The 13,710-nt window shown below is 47.5% G+C and overlaps 1 protein-coding gene across 5 annotated transcripts in view; it reads left to right on the top strand.

Annotated features, from left to right (window-relative positions):
* The window catches only part of KDM6A (lysine demethylase 6A), a 1,954,130-nt gene that overhangs the window by 1,665,673 nt on the left and 274,747 nt on the right, over nucleotides 1-13,710 (top strand). The window lies entirely within an intron of this gene.

The raw sequence follows: 13,710 nt of genomic DNA, 5'->3' as shown, positions 1-13,710 counted from the left end.
GCGACGACCATCAAGGCGGCCAACGCCCTGGCCATCGTAGCCCGCTACGACAGGGAGTTGTGGTTTAAGATCGCCCCTCTGTTGGACTTCCTTCCGGATGCCAAGAGGGCTGAGGCCCTGGAAATCTTGCAGGAAGGTGAGATTGCCTCGGACCACGCCATTACGGTGGCTACGGACATCGCCGACACCGGTTTCCGTCAGTTGGGCAACGGCGTTTGGCTGAGACGACGAGGATGGCTCAGGGCGACGGATTGCCGCCAGGACGTTCAGACCAAGGTTTTGGACATGCCCTTCAATGGGAACAACCTTTTTGGCAAATCCCTTCAGGTGATCAAGACGGACACGGAGACGGCCCGTGCACTGGGGGTGCTCCAACAGCGACGGCCGTCCTTTCGGAGCTCCGGAGGCAGACAGGGTGCCTCCAAGGGAGCCGGCAGCAGCTCCTCTACTTACCGTCAAGCGGCAAGATCTTTGCCGCAGGAGGCCTACAGGGGACGCGGCAAGTCAGGTGGATCCCGCTGTCGTCGCCAAGGTGGTCAAGGAGGCAAAGACGCCTCCAAGCAGGATTGAACCGTCTGTCGGGTCAGGCCCCCACCGAAGCACCCCGGTGGGAGGACGGCTGACGAAGTTCGTCGGCGTGTGGGAGTCCATCTCCACCGACCGTTGGGTGCTGGACGCCCTGGCCCTGGGGCACGCCCTCGAGTTCCAGAAGAGGTGCCCCTGCATTCCTCCCGTGGCCAGGAAGGAAAATCACATCCCTCAACTGCTGTTGGAAGTACGGGCGATGCTCAGGAAAGGTGCCATCGAGCTCGTCCCCAAGAGGCTTCGGGGCTCCGGAGTTTACTCAAGATACTTCCTCGTGAGGAAGAAGACAGGAGGATGGCGTCCCATCCTGGACCTGCGATGACTAAACAAATACATCAAGGCACAGAAGTTCCGGATGGTCACCCTCCAGCACGTGCTGGGACAGCTGGAGGAGGGCGATTTCCTGTCGTCGTTGGATTTGGAGGATGCTTACTTCCACATCCCTATTCTAAAGAGGCACCGAAAGTTCCTCAGGTTCGTAGTCAAAGGGCGGCACTACCAGTTCAAGGCCCTCCCGTTCGGGTTAAAATCGGCGCCCAGGGTGTTCACCAAGTGCCTAGCACTGGTGGTGGCGCGGCTGCGCCTGCAGGGGATCCACGTCTACCTGGACGACTGGCTGATACGGGCAAGGACAAGGGAGCTCGCCGTGGAACACACTGCGAAGTCCGTCCAGCTGCTCACGGACCTGGGGGTTCTCCATCAACTTTCCTAAATCCCACCTGGTCCCGTCGCAAGTCGCCCTGTTTCTGGGAGCACAGCTCGACACAGTGGCGCGGCGGGCCTCACCGTCGGAGGAAAGGATAAGGACCATCCTAGGAAAGGTGCAACGTCTACTGGCCACGGACTTGGCCAAAGTGAGGTCTATCAAGTCCCTCCTCGGAATGATGTCCTCCTGCATTTATCTGCTGCCCCATTGCAGACTTCAGATGTGGCCCTTTCAAGAATTCCTCGACGCCCACTGGATCCAGACGACGGGCAGCTTCGAGGACAGGATCTCGCTCGACGAACCATTCCGTCAGGCGATACAATGGTGGGGTGTCTGCGCTCATCTGACAGCGGGAACAGGCTTCCTAGCCCCGGCCCACCAGGTGACGGTGACGACGGATGCCTCCCTGGAAGGTTGGGGAGCGCACACCGGGGGCCTCCACGCGAGAGGCCTTTGGTGCTCGGAGGAGAAGACTCTCCACATCAACATCTTGGAGCTCCGCGCAGTGTTCTGGGCCCTCAGGTCCTTCCTTCCGTCCCTCAAGGGCAAGGTGGTGAGGATCTTCACCGACAACACCACCACAATGTTTTACATTCGGAAGCAGGGCGGAACCAGATCCCCTGCCCTGTCCAAGGAAGCCCAGGATCTGTGGCATTGGGCCATTGCACAAGGTATGTTTCTGGTACCCTTTCATCTGGCAGGGATAAAAAACACCATCGCCGACTCACTCAGCAGGGAGCTGCGCTCGTGCCACGAGTGGGAACTGCGCCAGGATCAAGTGGACTGACTCTTCCAATGATGGGGCGAACCCCAGATCGATCTCTTCGCGACAGCGGCGAACTCCAAGTGCCGGAGGTTCGCCAGCAGGTTCCCCCAACCGAGGGGCATGGGCGATGCTTTCTCGTTCCCCTGGGACGGCCTGTTCCTTTATGCATTCCCGCCGTTGCTACTCCAGCTCATCAGCCAGCTCAAGAGGTCCCGGTGCAGGATGATCCTCGTCGCACCGGCGTGGCGGAGGCAGATCTGGTTCCCGGACCTTCTGGACTTGTCAGCGTCCACACCAGTCAAGCTACCGACGGACGCGGATCTTCTCTCCAGAGAAGGAGGCGCCATTCTTCATCACGAACCAGAGTCGCTGAACTTGCAGGCCTGGCTCCTGCAGCACTAGAGTTTGGAGGATACGACATCCCGGCCAACTGCAGAGAGGTTCTCTGTCTGGTGCCGAGCACAGAAGATTAACCCTCTGCGGATTACGGCCCCTCAAGTATTGCCGTACCTACTGTCTTTGGCCAAGGCTGGCCTATCTCACGCCTCCATCAAGGTACATCTGGCTGCCGTCTCACGTTACACCAGAACTACAGGACGAGCGTCCTTGTGGTCTCATCGTCTGGTGAAGGAATTTATGAAAGGACTGTTCCGATCATTCCCGCCGGTGAAGGCCCCTGCCCCGGCGTGGGAGCTCAACGTGGTACTAACTAGGCTCATGGGGGCCCCATTCAAGCCTATGCATTCAGTGCCGTTGAAGTTTCTGTCGTGGAAGACAGCATTCCTCGTGGCCATCACCTCTGCACGACGAGTGGAAGATCTCCAGGCCCTGTCTTGCAAGCCTCCATACTTGACTTTTCACGACACGAGGGTGGTGCTGAGGACACACCCCTCCTTCATGCCTAAGGTGCCGTCGGACTTCCACTTCAACGAGCCTTTGGTGTTGCCAGTTTTCTTCCCGTCGCCTTCGTCGCCAGCTGAGAGGACTCTGCACTCGCTAGATGTGGCTAGAGCGCTGAAGTTCTACGTGGACCGCACAAAGAGTTTCCGGAAGACATCACAGCTGTTTGTGAACTTTGGACCTGTGAATCAAGGGAAGGCTCTCTCGAAGACTTCCATTTCCAGATGGCTCTCCGGCTGCATCATGCACTGTCACCGGTTGGCAAACCGACCGCTGCCCGGCCGTCCGAGAGCCCATTCGACCAGAGCGATCGCTGCTACTACGGCGTTCCTGTCTGGTGTGCCACTGCTCGACATCTGCAGGGCTGCTACGTGGAGGTCGACGCACACCTTCATGAGATTCTACTGCGTCGACCGGGATTCCAGGGAGGAGTCCAGAGTCGGCCAGGCAGTGCTGCGCAACCTGTTCGCCTAAGGTGAGCCTGGTGAGGAGGTAAGAGTTGCTTAATGTTGAATTGTTGTATTGCTTGATATTGAGCCTTGTGCCACCTCCCGTGGTTGTGCATGTGTATACTGCTATGTATTCTTATATTCATGAGCATGTGAATCCATGCCAGACCCCAGGCTGGAGAAGGAACAAGTTACTTACCTGTAACTGTTGTTCTCCAGCGTGGGTCTGGCATGGATTCAAATGCGAACCCTCCCGCCTACCCCTCTGCGGCTCTTCTTCACTTGGTTATACTGCCACTTCACGTGCTACCAAATCTGAGGATGGCTGCTAGGGGAGGGGCTTAGGGAGAGGGCAGTCATTGGCTGGGGGCAGTATGACCCAGAGACCAATGATTGGTTACTACTGAGAAAGACAGATCAGAAACGAAACTGATACAGATTTTTTTCTATACCGAGGATTCCCGGCCTGACGACGGGGAATATTCATGAGCATGTGAATCCATGCCAGACCCATGCTGGAGAACAACAGTTACAGGTAAGTAACGTGTTCTTTATTTACTTATCAGTTGTATAACAGTTCACCTTTCTAAGAAAGTTAAAATCACAATCCTAAATACACCACACCACTTCCCTTAAATTCTAGACAGGTTAGGCTCACAAAATGAAGTGGGAGCAAAATGGCACTTGAGCAATTTAAAAGGGAGGGAAAAACAAAGTTATCAACAACTAGGCAAAACCAACAGGTAAGTATCCTGAGCAGTTGAACAAGAGAGACTACGGTGAGGAGATCGGCTAGACAAGGCTTCGTGCCAAAGTCAATAGGTCAAAAGTCTTTTGCTCAAGATCACACAGTTCAGGGTAGTTTGCGGTAAAGTTTGTGGCACAGATTCCGGAAGAGGTTGGTTGGTAGAAAAGATAGTTCGAAGAGAAGGACAAGCCCTCAGATTGGAGAAAGATTTCAAACACTTTCACGGCGGCTGAGCGAAACACACAACCTGATTTGCATAGTACCTTGAAACGCAGAGGGGGCTGTAGCTGAGGCAGACGTTCCTGGTAGTTCCTGCAGGCTCGGACTGATCAGAAATGGGAAGACTGGAGGGTCCTGCACTACCCAGGGAAGAAACCAGCAGCAGCGCCAAACAACGAATAAAAGGTGCGCTCCTTAAAGCCCTAGCAGGGTCTGACCTTCTTGGCTATCTGGCCCACTGTAGCTCTGTACAGCGAATTCGACCAGAGAAAGGGGTCCTGGCTTGTAGTTTGGGCAAACTGGTTGGTCCCACCAGCTCAAGGTAGAAGTTTCCTGGAGGATCTTCTCTATCGTTGGAGTTGGAGATTCGAACCTGCAGCAGGACTTCACCGGGCGGTTCAGTCGTTGTAGGGGTCCTCTTCTTCCAGTTCCTCGTTGGTTCTTTCGTTCCAGTGGCGACTCTGCTCTTCCAGTCCCAGAGACCTGCTTTTTATGCAGTTTTTCCCCATTCATACAGCCTAGCTGTCAATCATACAGCAGGGTGGCTGGCCTGGTAAGGCCAGTCCCCTTAGCCAATCAGACAGGAGTGCGACTTGGGTTACTAAGGCAACCCATGGCAGGGGTTCGAAGATCCCTCCCTCACATCCTGCCTACCTAGACTATCAGGCGCCTTGGGGCTTCTGTGCAGAAGCCCGCGAAAAGACAGCGAACAAAGGAATCATCCCCGGTTTGGTGCGCAGAGTAAAACACGAGAAAGACTTAAACAAAAAGAAATGGCGAGTAAACCCAGCCGGAGCCAAAATAAAATGTATTTGGTCAAGCGGGTTTATGTTCGAGGCTAATATAGCCTAAAACATTACCACGTTATATAATATAATCGCGGTAGAAAAGTTAGGGTAGATACCACTGCCACCAGCCAAGTCTTAATGTTAAGGGAGCGAAACAATGCCCCAAGAGGTACAGACAAAAAGGGATAGGAGTTAACCCTTTCCAATGCTTCATGTAAGATGGGGTGTACTGGGTCTGTGGTTTAAAGTGACTATATAAAGTTAATGGCAACTTTACCTTTTTCTGGGGGACAGTAGTCAGCCCCAGAAAAATTGAGTCGGTGGGAAGTCTATAAGACAACCCTGTGTCACTGCACTGAAGGTGTTGTGTAACATACAAAAAGTGGTGCACATGGAGTAGGTGAGGCTCCAGTGCCCAAGATCACACAAAAGGTAGAAACACACATAACAAAATATATGTAAGAGTGGGGGGGGTGGGGAAAGGTTCACACCAGGTGAAAATAAATAAATCCTAGAAATCCAACAAAGCTGCTGGGGGACTCTTAAGGTAAGGGAAATCAACCATTTATGAGAATTCTCCCTAACATAGCGAGTCACACCACCCTTCACCAGAAAGACTACCTGCTGTCCTTAAGGGTGCCCTAATAAATGCCAGAACGCCAGTCACACATGCCACAGTTCTATTTGACCTCATCCAAGCTGAAGATTGACTTCCTAGCCATTACCGAATGCTGGTTACACGCTGCTGCAGGCCCTGCCCTTATGTTTGCGATTCCCAATGACTATACCATACTAAGAGCAGACAGATGCGAGGCTCGAGGGGGCATAACTCTCATTGCCAAATCCAAGCTATCCTTGAGACTAGCTCCATCCCGCGACATCAAATCATGTGACACTCGCAGCCAAACTTTCACCAACTCCCAAACCCTCACTATCCACCTCATATACAGACCCCCAGGTCCCATCGGCTCATTTGAGGAGGACATATCCAGCATTCTTTCAGGCAACCTAAAAAATTCCTCACAGCTTCTTCTTTTAGGGGACCTTAACCTGGGCTTTAATGACCCCAAAGACCACCATGCAACAAGCATTGCAAATACGCTGTCTGAACTCTGGCCTCACCCAGAGAGTGAACCTACCCACACACAACAAAGGGAGAATACTCGACTGGGTGGCAGATTATAACTGCAAGGCATCAATATCATCTATAGCCCCCAGATCTGGACAGATCACCATCTCCTGACATTTACTTTGGCAACCAAAAAACCTGTTGCTGAACACTCCTCTGGGCTCCCCCCATGTCGACAAAGAACAAAAAGAATATCACTACTGACAAACTACTACCACTTACTTTATTTTTTTATTAAATGTTTACGGTTTATGTCTTAAACCTTACATATGCAAGTTTACATAAAAAATAAATCACATTTCTGTATTTATATTCATTATTGCATTCAGTTCTGTCCACCAGCTATCTTATCTTATTCGTAGCCAAGGACATCAAATGGCTATTGTTTCATGAGTGAACAGGAAGCTAGGCTTTTCCATCAGTCTTTGCGTTGTTCAACCTTCAGCCACATATCCATCTGCAGATATGGTTGTCCAGAAATGTACAATGGTTGTAACCATGCGTCTGTTGTTTCCAATCAATATCTCTGACCAGCGTTCAGATTTTTCGAATTCTGTTGGGGCACTGGAGTATTTTCAGCTAAAGGCAAGTCGTTCATTGTTCAGAACTTCACATTCCATGACAATGTGTTTGATTGTTTCTATTGCCTCTTCTTTTTGGCAGAATTTGTAATTTCTTTGTTGGGACATCTTTTCTCCAAGATCTCCCGGGTATGCAATAAATTCAGTCTGAACCTTAAGAACGTGTCTCTGATGTGTCGGTCAGGAAATAGGCTAAGATAGTGCAGGAGTGCATTTAGTGCCCGTGTTTCACCGTCACATTTAAGCATTGAGTTGTAGAGGTTCTTCCTGTTTTGTGTTTCAATCCAGTCATTTCTTGCAAGATGTTTTATTGCAATCTGTGGCCTTTTTATTAGCATGTCCATTATCTCATGTTGGGTTCATATCTTCATGGCGGCTTCTTTCCATCTGATCAATACCCTGTCATTGGCGTGTAGATTTGTAGTGCTCAGGATATCGAGTGCAGGTATGGAATCTCCATTATTGATCTTTCTGAATAGATCCAAGGTTTTCCACATCACAATTGAATGCAGTGTCCTAGTTCATATCTTATCCTGGACATGGGCGTTGCTTGGGGGAGTGCTAATACTTTCCGCCAATAGAATGCCTCGATTTTCTGCCAAATGGTTTGGTCTATATTTATTAGAGTTTCCCCGCCATAGGACAGTATTGCCGTTACCTTTTGCTGTAGAAAGAGACTGCGGGATTTACAGAGAATTAGCCATATTTTTGTTGCATAATTGCACCTTGCCTTGCCAACGATTTGGCTTTAGATTTTAGATGCATTGCCTAACTTTGTTCGGTTTCTGATTGATTAATCCAGATACCCAGGTATTTATACATGCGGACCTGCACAGGTTTTTCCTTCTTGAGATAAAAGACATGCTGTTTCCTCTGTATTTGTCTTATCGGTGTAAGGGTCATGATTTTAGTTTTGCTGACATTAACAGACAGTTCATTTCTATCCATATAGTCTTGCATTCTGTTCAAAGCAATTTGTAGGCCAAATGGCATTTTTGACAATGTCATCAGCATACATTAAGGTTGGGCTAGTGATGGCATTGAGTTTTGGAGGGTTCATTAGCGGGGTGTAGATGCTCATTTCGAAATCCGAGGTATAGAGGTTGTATAGGGTAGCGGGTAGTGTGGGCATCCTTGTTTAAGACCGTTCCAAGTTAATATGGGTTGGGTAACCAAACCATCAAATGTCATCTTAACTTGGACCTTGGTGTTAGAGTATAGTAGTTTTATTGGTTCAAGGATGTCGTCAGGACAGCCTCATTGCTCTAACTACTCCCATAATCTCCTCCGGTTGATTTCGTCAAATGCAAGGTACAAGTCTATAAAGGCAGTATATATCTGGGTTTTCGAATTAGCTGCTTCATGTTTGAGCATGTTCATGATTATAAGGTTTACATTGGTCTCAACGTGTTTTGTAAACCCGGTTTGCCGCACCGCTTGTCGTTTGGCTTGCTTGGACCAGTTATTGAGTTTTATTAGCAGAACGTTTGCAAATATTTTCCCCAAGGGGTCGAGCAGGGCCAATGGGCGGTAGTTTGAAGGTTCTTTAGTAAGACCCTGTTTAAAGATTGGTACCAGGGTTGCCAATTGCCATGATATAGGGATGGTGTTGGTCCGATGTATGATTATAAAGATCTCTGTGCAAAACTCAGCCCATGCTTCAGGTTTTTTTTTTAAGATGTAATTTGACAGGCCGTCGGGTCCAGGGGCTCTTGAAGCATTTAGTTTACGGATTATGTCTAGGATCTCTGTTGGTTCCCAAGTTATGGTCCATCTCTTTCTATTTATTTGGGCTGTCGTTTCTCTGATCGAGTCTCTTTCCTTATATAATTCTTCAAAATACTCGATCCAGGCATGTTCTTGTACGTCGACTATCATTTGTTCTTTCCTTTCGGGTCCGATTTTAGTAGCTCCCACAGATTCCTAGTATTGTGTGATTTTAATGCACCAAGCATGGTTTCTGCCTTCTGTTGGTCTTGCATCATTTTTGCTGTAGTTAGCCAATTTTTGTATCTTTGTTTGGCTTTTCTTGTCTTTGTATTTTTTGTTTCAGGAGAGTCTAATTTAGTTTGCTTCACAATATTTTTCATCTCTCGCTTTTTTCAGCCTTGGCTTTATTGTACACATAGGTGGGTGTATTTATTTATTTTGTCCTACAGTTGGAGACGGTAGATAGCTTGAATTGGTCTAGAATCCAACCATAGTTCATTTTGCACTTGTCCTTTTTGATGTTTTTAAATGCTTCAGGCAGATCTGCCATGTCGTTCTGCGATATTCTAAGTCGATTCAAGCCAGCAGACAAGCTCAATGGAGGTATATTTATTCTCTCGGGATTAATTCCCTTTATTGCCATGAGCGCATTAGGATGAGATGGTCACTATGCTGTGAATAGGTGTTGATGGAATCATTGTTTCCAATTATTCCTTTAGAGCAATATATGTAATCGATAATGGATTAATTCTTTCCTCTCATCCATGTGGAAATAGGGGTATGTGTGTCGTGAACAAATGCATCCATTCGTTCAAATTTCCTGCCGAGCATTTCTGCTGACCATCGCCGGGCTCGATGTTCCATCCTATGTTCCATCCTATGTTCCTCAATTGGGTTCCCAGACTGGGTATAAAGGTGGAAGTTGAAGTCTCCGCATATGATAAATTCAAAATTTAAATATCTCATTGCGGTTTTATCAATAGCCGTAAGTAAGGAATCTGACTTTTTCATCCTCTGTCTTCCTTGGGTTCCAATATATATTCAGAATGCTTAGATAGTGTTTGTTGGTTTGATGACAATCTTTATGTAAAAATTCCTTGTTGTCTGGTGCTGTACAAGAATCGTATTCAGTACCGAATGGTCTGTTGTTCGACTCAATTGTTTCAAATGGGGAGTCGTGTTTAATCAATGTTAACAGACCTTCTGAGGGTCGACCTTTCCGATTTGTGATAGCAGGGTTCATGTGAGTCTTTTAACCTTCACATGTTGGAGGAGCTGATATCCAAGTCTCTTGAAAGCACAGGATCTGTGCCTTGTTCAGATCTGTTCTTTTTTGCTGAAATAGGTGTGTATGTCCCTGGGTGTTCCAGGAGCATATCCACATCGTTTGAGTAATGGCATTGTTTCGTGGTTATTGGTTTCCGGGAGTGCTGCCTTCGCTTGTATTAAAAGTCGATCTAGTATCTCTCCATAATGGAGATCTTGAGGCTTCAGAATGGTTGTGAGTTTGCCGATAGTATCTTCTGTAATTATCCTGATTTGTGTGTTGTTGCTCTTTTTGAGATTGACAGGTGATGACGCTTTCATAGCTACTGATCTCCGAATATGAAATATAATTACTTTGTAGTGACTCATTGTTGCATTTTATCTGGTTTATGTCTTCGGTATCTTCGATGGTTAGTTCAAAGCCGAGCAAGCAAAGCTCTTGCAAGCATGATTTGATCAGTCTCAGTGTGTTGTATGTATGACAATCAATCCAAACTTTATCCAAGCACTCGGTGTCAATGAATTCAATGAGTTCGAGATCTTTGGTCATCAGTCTTCCCAGTTTGGGTATGGCTTGTAGGAGTCCCAATGTGTTTGTTCTATTTAAGATCAATTTTCCATCTCGGTTCGTTATCCTTTTGAGTTTCAATCTATTTCTCTTGTTCTTTTGGTGTGGGTCTAGAAATATTGGTAACTTTAGAGATGTGTCTTGGTTTGGAATGTTGCCAGTGATGGCACTACTCTTTTCTTCATTCTCCTCATGGTCCTCTTTTCAGTCCAGCGGCATGTCGTTGTTGTAATAGCTTATCTCCATGTCCGAGATCGCTTCGTATTGTTGGTCATCTAGCTCTTCATATCGGTCCAAAATTATCATTGAGGATACATTTGTTGGCACATCTTCTTGTTCTTGCATGTGTGATTGTTCTTTTTCCATGTAGGCCTGCCCTTCTATCGAGTACGTTGATATATTCATAGGGGATTCACATTGCCTTGTGCATACTCCAGTGCTCGTTCTGATGCCTGGACGGCTTGGGCACCAGGGTTCCCTGTTCCATCTTGTACCTCTTCATGTTAGGTGTCGTTTTCCTGTTGATTAGCCACTTTTTGTTGTTCCATCAGTGTGGCTTGTTTCCCTTTTTGGTTTGTGTTTAGAGCTCGTGTAAGGTTTCTGAGGAATGCTCTTGATCCTTTTTGTTGTTTTTTTGACTGGTTTTTGACACTCTCGGTTTTTGCTTTCACGGTAGGTGGTTGTTGATTTTGTTCGAAAATTCTATGTTTGTCTTTGTTTTTCTCCACCTTTATTAGCATGATTGTCCGGGGTGGAATTGCTCTCTAGAGCAAGTTTATTAAGAATCGATTTTTTTCCCCAGAGTGTTGATTGTGAGATCGATCAGTAGTCCCTCATGTATATCGTTTTCTCTATTCGGTCTCACATTTGCTCCAGATATGAGGCAATTAATCATGGTTGGATTGGCGTCTTTTGTCTTATCGCTCTCAATTTGTATAGGCAAGCTCTCCTTTTCGTATTTCGTTGCTGTTTTTTGTTGGTACATCTTCATCATGTTGATTAGTGCTTCGATTAATTGCGTTTTTGTCTTCTCTGTCCTGTCTTGACATGTCTGCAAGTCTCTGTTGCCAGTTGTAGCTGGTTTCTGCCTCTGTCAAGGCATGTGTGTATCTTATCCATTAACAGATCATGTGTTTTTTGCTTGGCATATATAGAAGCAAGCAACGTGCCGCTGTCTCTTGGAGTTTCTGTGTTTATCTCTTGCAGTTTCATGTAGGGAATCATCATTTGTGTTGTGACTGTTAACATGTTCTACAAATCAACCATTGTCGTAGGAATGGTTTCTTGGTGTTTATGCTCACTTGATTGGATGGGGCAGCAGCTCGGATTCTGGTTTAATGATCCTAACGGTTTGTGGTTCACTTCAGTCGCAATCTCCTTGTTCAGGGTCTTTACATTGGCTGCTTCAAATTCCAATATTGATGTAGCAGGATCTCGTGCCGGTTTATCAGAATCCTTTCTGGCAGCAATTCCTTTTGCCAGCTTTTTATTCATTCTTGAGGTTTCTTGCAGCTCCATGGGAGCTTCAACCTCAGTGAGGTCTAGAGATAATCGTGCAAGGCGCCTATTGGTAGGTAGTTTGGCTGCCAGCTCATGGCGTTCAGATCTTACGTGTCTTTCATAGTGTTGTTTCCATTGTTCTTTGGCTTTATGTGCTTTTTCTTTTTGAGTCATTGTCACTGGAGTGATGGTATCTATTCCTTTTTGTTCCTGGTAATTTGTTCCCTGTATGATTCAGAATATATCATACTCTTCCCCTTCACTGAACCAGGGATTTCTATTTTTAGGTCTGACAACAGGTGTTTCAAGTGTTAAAGATTTAGTACAATTTTCCATCTCAGCTGTTTTATTGTCCAAGGGAGATGGCAAGTTGGAGTTAGTGGACTCATTCCAGTTGTCATTTGTCATTTTCCATGGTGTCCTACTCAATTTCTCTGTTTCCATACCCACCAATCGGAGATTCTGTTTGATCATCTTTCTTTTTGGCCGTCAACTGCGTTTCTTTTGGAGTGGGATCTGTGTCCTGTTTGGGTTCCATGTTTTCGCACTCCATTTCTTCCCGATTTCCAGCCTCATGCATTTGGTTCATTTTTCTGTTTGCATATTGTCGGGAAGTGGTGCTATCCATGTTTCTGTAAGTAATCTTGTCTGTGTATTTTGCGGGGCTGTATTAATTTGTCCTGAGGGAGATTCTTTCATTGTTTTTGTTCTTTGCTGCATGTGGGGACGGGATGGCAAAGTTTGTGTTGAGGCGTTATCGGCACTCTTGTGACAGGAAGGAAATATGCAAAAGAGTTTTATTTCCCTTGATCAAGTTTCGTACGTTGGAAAAGCTGCAGGCAGTTTGTTTCCCCACGTTTGTTTGCACAGTGCAGGGCGCACTAGTCTCTTGTGGGCTCGAGCCCCTCCTCCTAACTGTCGCTTCCCTAGGTACGCATGCGCGTGGCTCCGATCGGGCGAGCCGAATGCTCGTAGAACAGGGGGCCAAAGCAGCGGGTGCGCGTTGGAGGTCTCACAGGTAAGAAAGAAAATCTTTAGAGAGTTTCATGAACTAAGTTGAATCTCGGCGGATTGTATTCAGGCAATCAGCGTGGTGGCAGCTTCCCGCATTATGGTGGGCCGGGTGCCGAGGTTCCGTTCTGTGTAATTGCCGTCAATCAACTTGTGCGGGTCAAAGGACAAGTCCCGCAGTCCCCGCAAGGTTGATAATAGGATGATATAGTTTTGCAGAAATATCACTAATATCACTGGAGCCAGTGTATTAGGTTTGTACGGTGTACAGAACGGATGAATATATCAATTCAAGTGTCTCAATGGTATTGTTAGGGGCTGGGAGCACGCCCCGTACCTTCTTTGTTTTGTTTCTGATGCAAACGCTTGGGGATTGAGTCTGCAAGTCGCGTCCCTCGCAGACTCTCCACACTCTACCCCCAAACTGTGTGGCCCTCTCCGCGGTCTGAGGTGGTAGATGTACTGTTCCTGGGGCAAGTAGTTCCAACAAACGATGGCCAGCAACAGCAGACTGGCTTGCAGTACTCTCACAGACTCTCCACACTCTGCGGCCCGCTCCGCGGACTGAGGTGGTAGATGTACTGTTCCTGGGGCAAGTAGCTCCTCCCAACAAACGATGGCCAGCAACAACAGACTGGCTTGCAGGACTCTTGCAGACTCTCCACACTCTGCGGCCCGCTCCGCGGCCTGAGGTGGTAGATGTACTGTTCATGGGGCAAGTAGCTCCTCCCAACAAACGATGGCCAGCAACAACAGACTGGCTTGCAGGACTCTCAGAGACTCT

This window comes from Ambystoma mexicanum, chromosome 7p (assembly GCF_040938575.1).
Source record: "Ambystoma mexicanum isolate Mex_15411 chromosome 7p, UKY_AmexF1_1, whole genome shotgun sequence".
Lineage (NCBI taxonomy): Eukaryota > Metazoa > Chordata > Amphibia > Caudata > Ambystomatidae > Ambystoma > Ambystoma mexicanum.
Note: the sequence above shows the minus strand (reverse complement) of the source record. Positions and strands in the feature narration are given on the sequence as shown.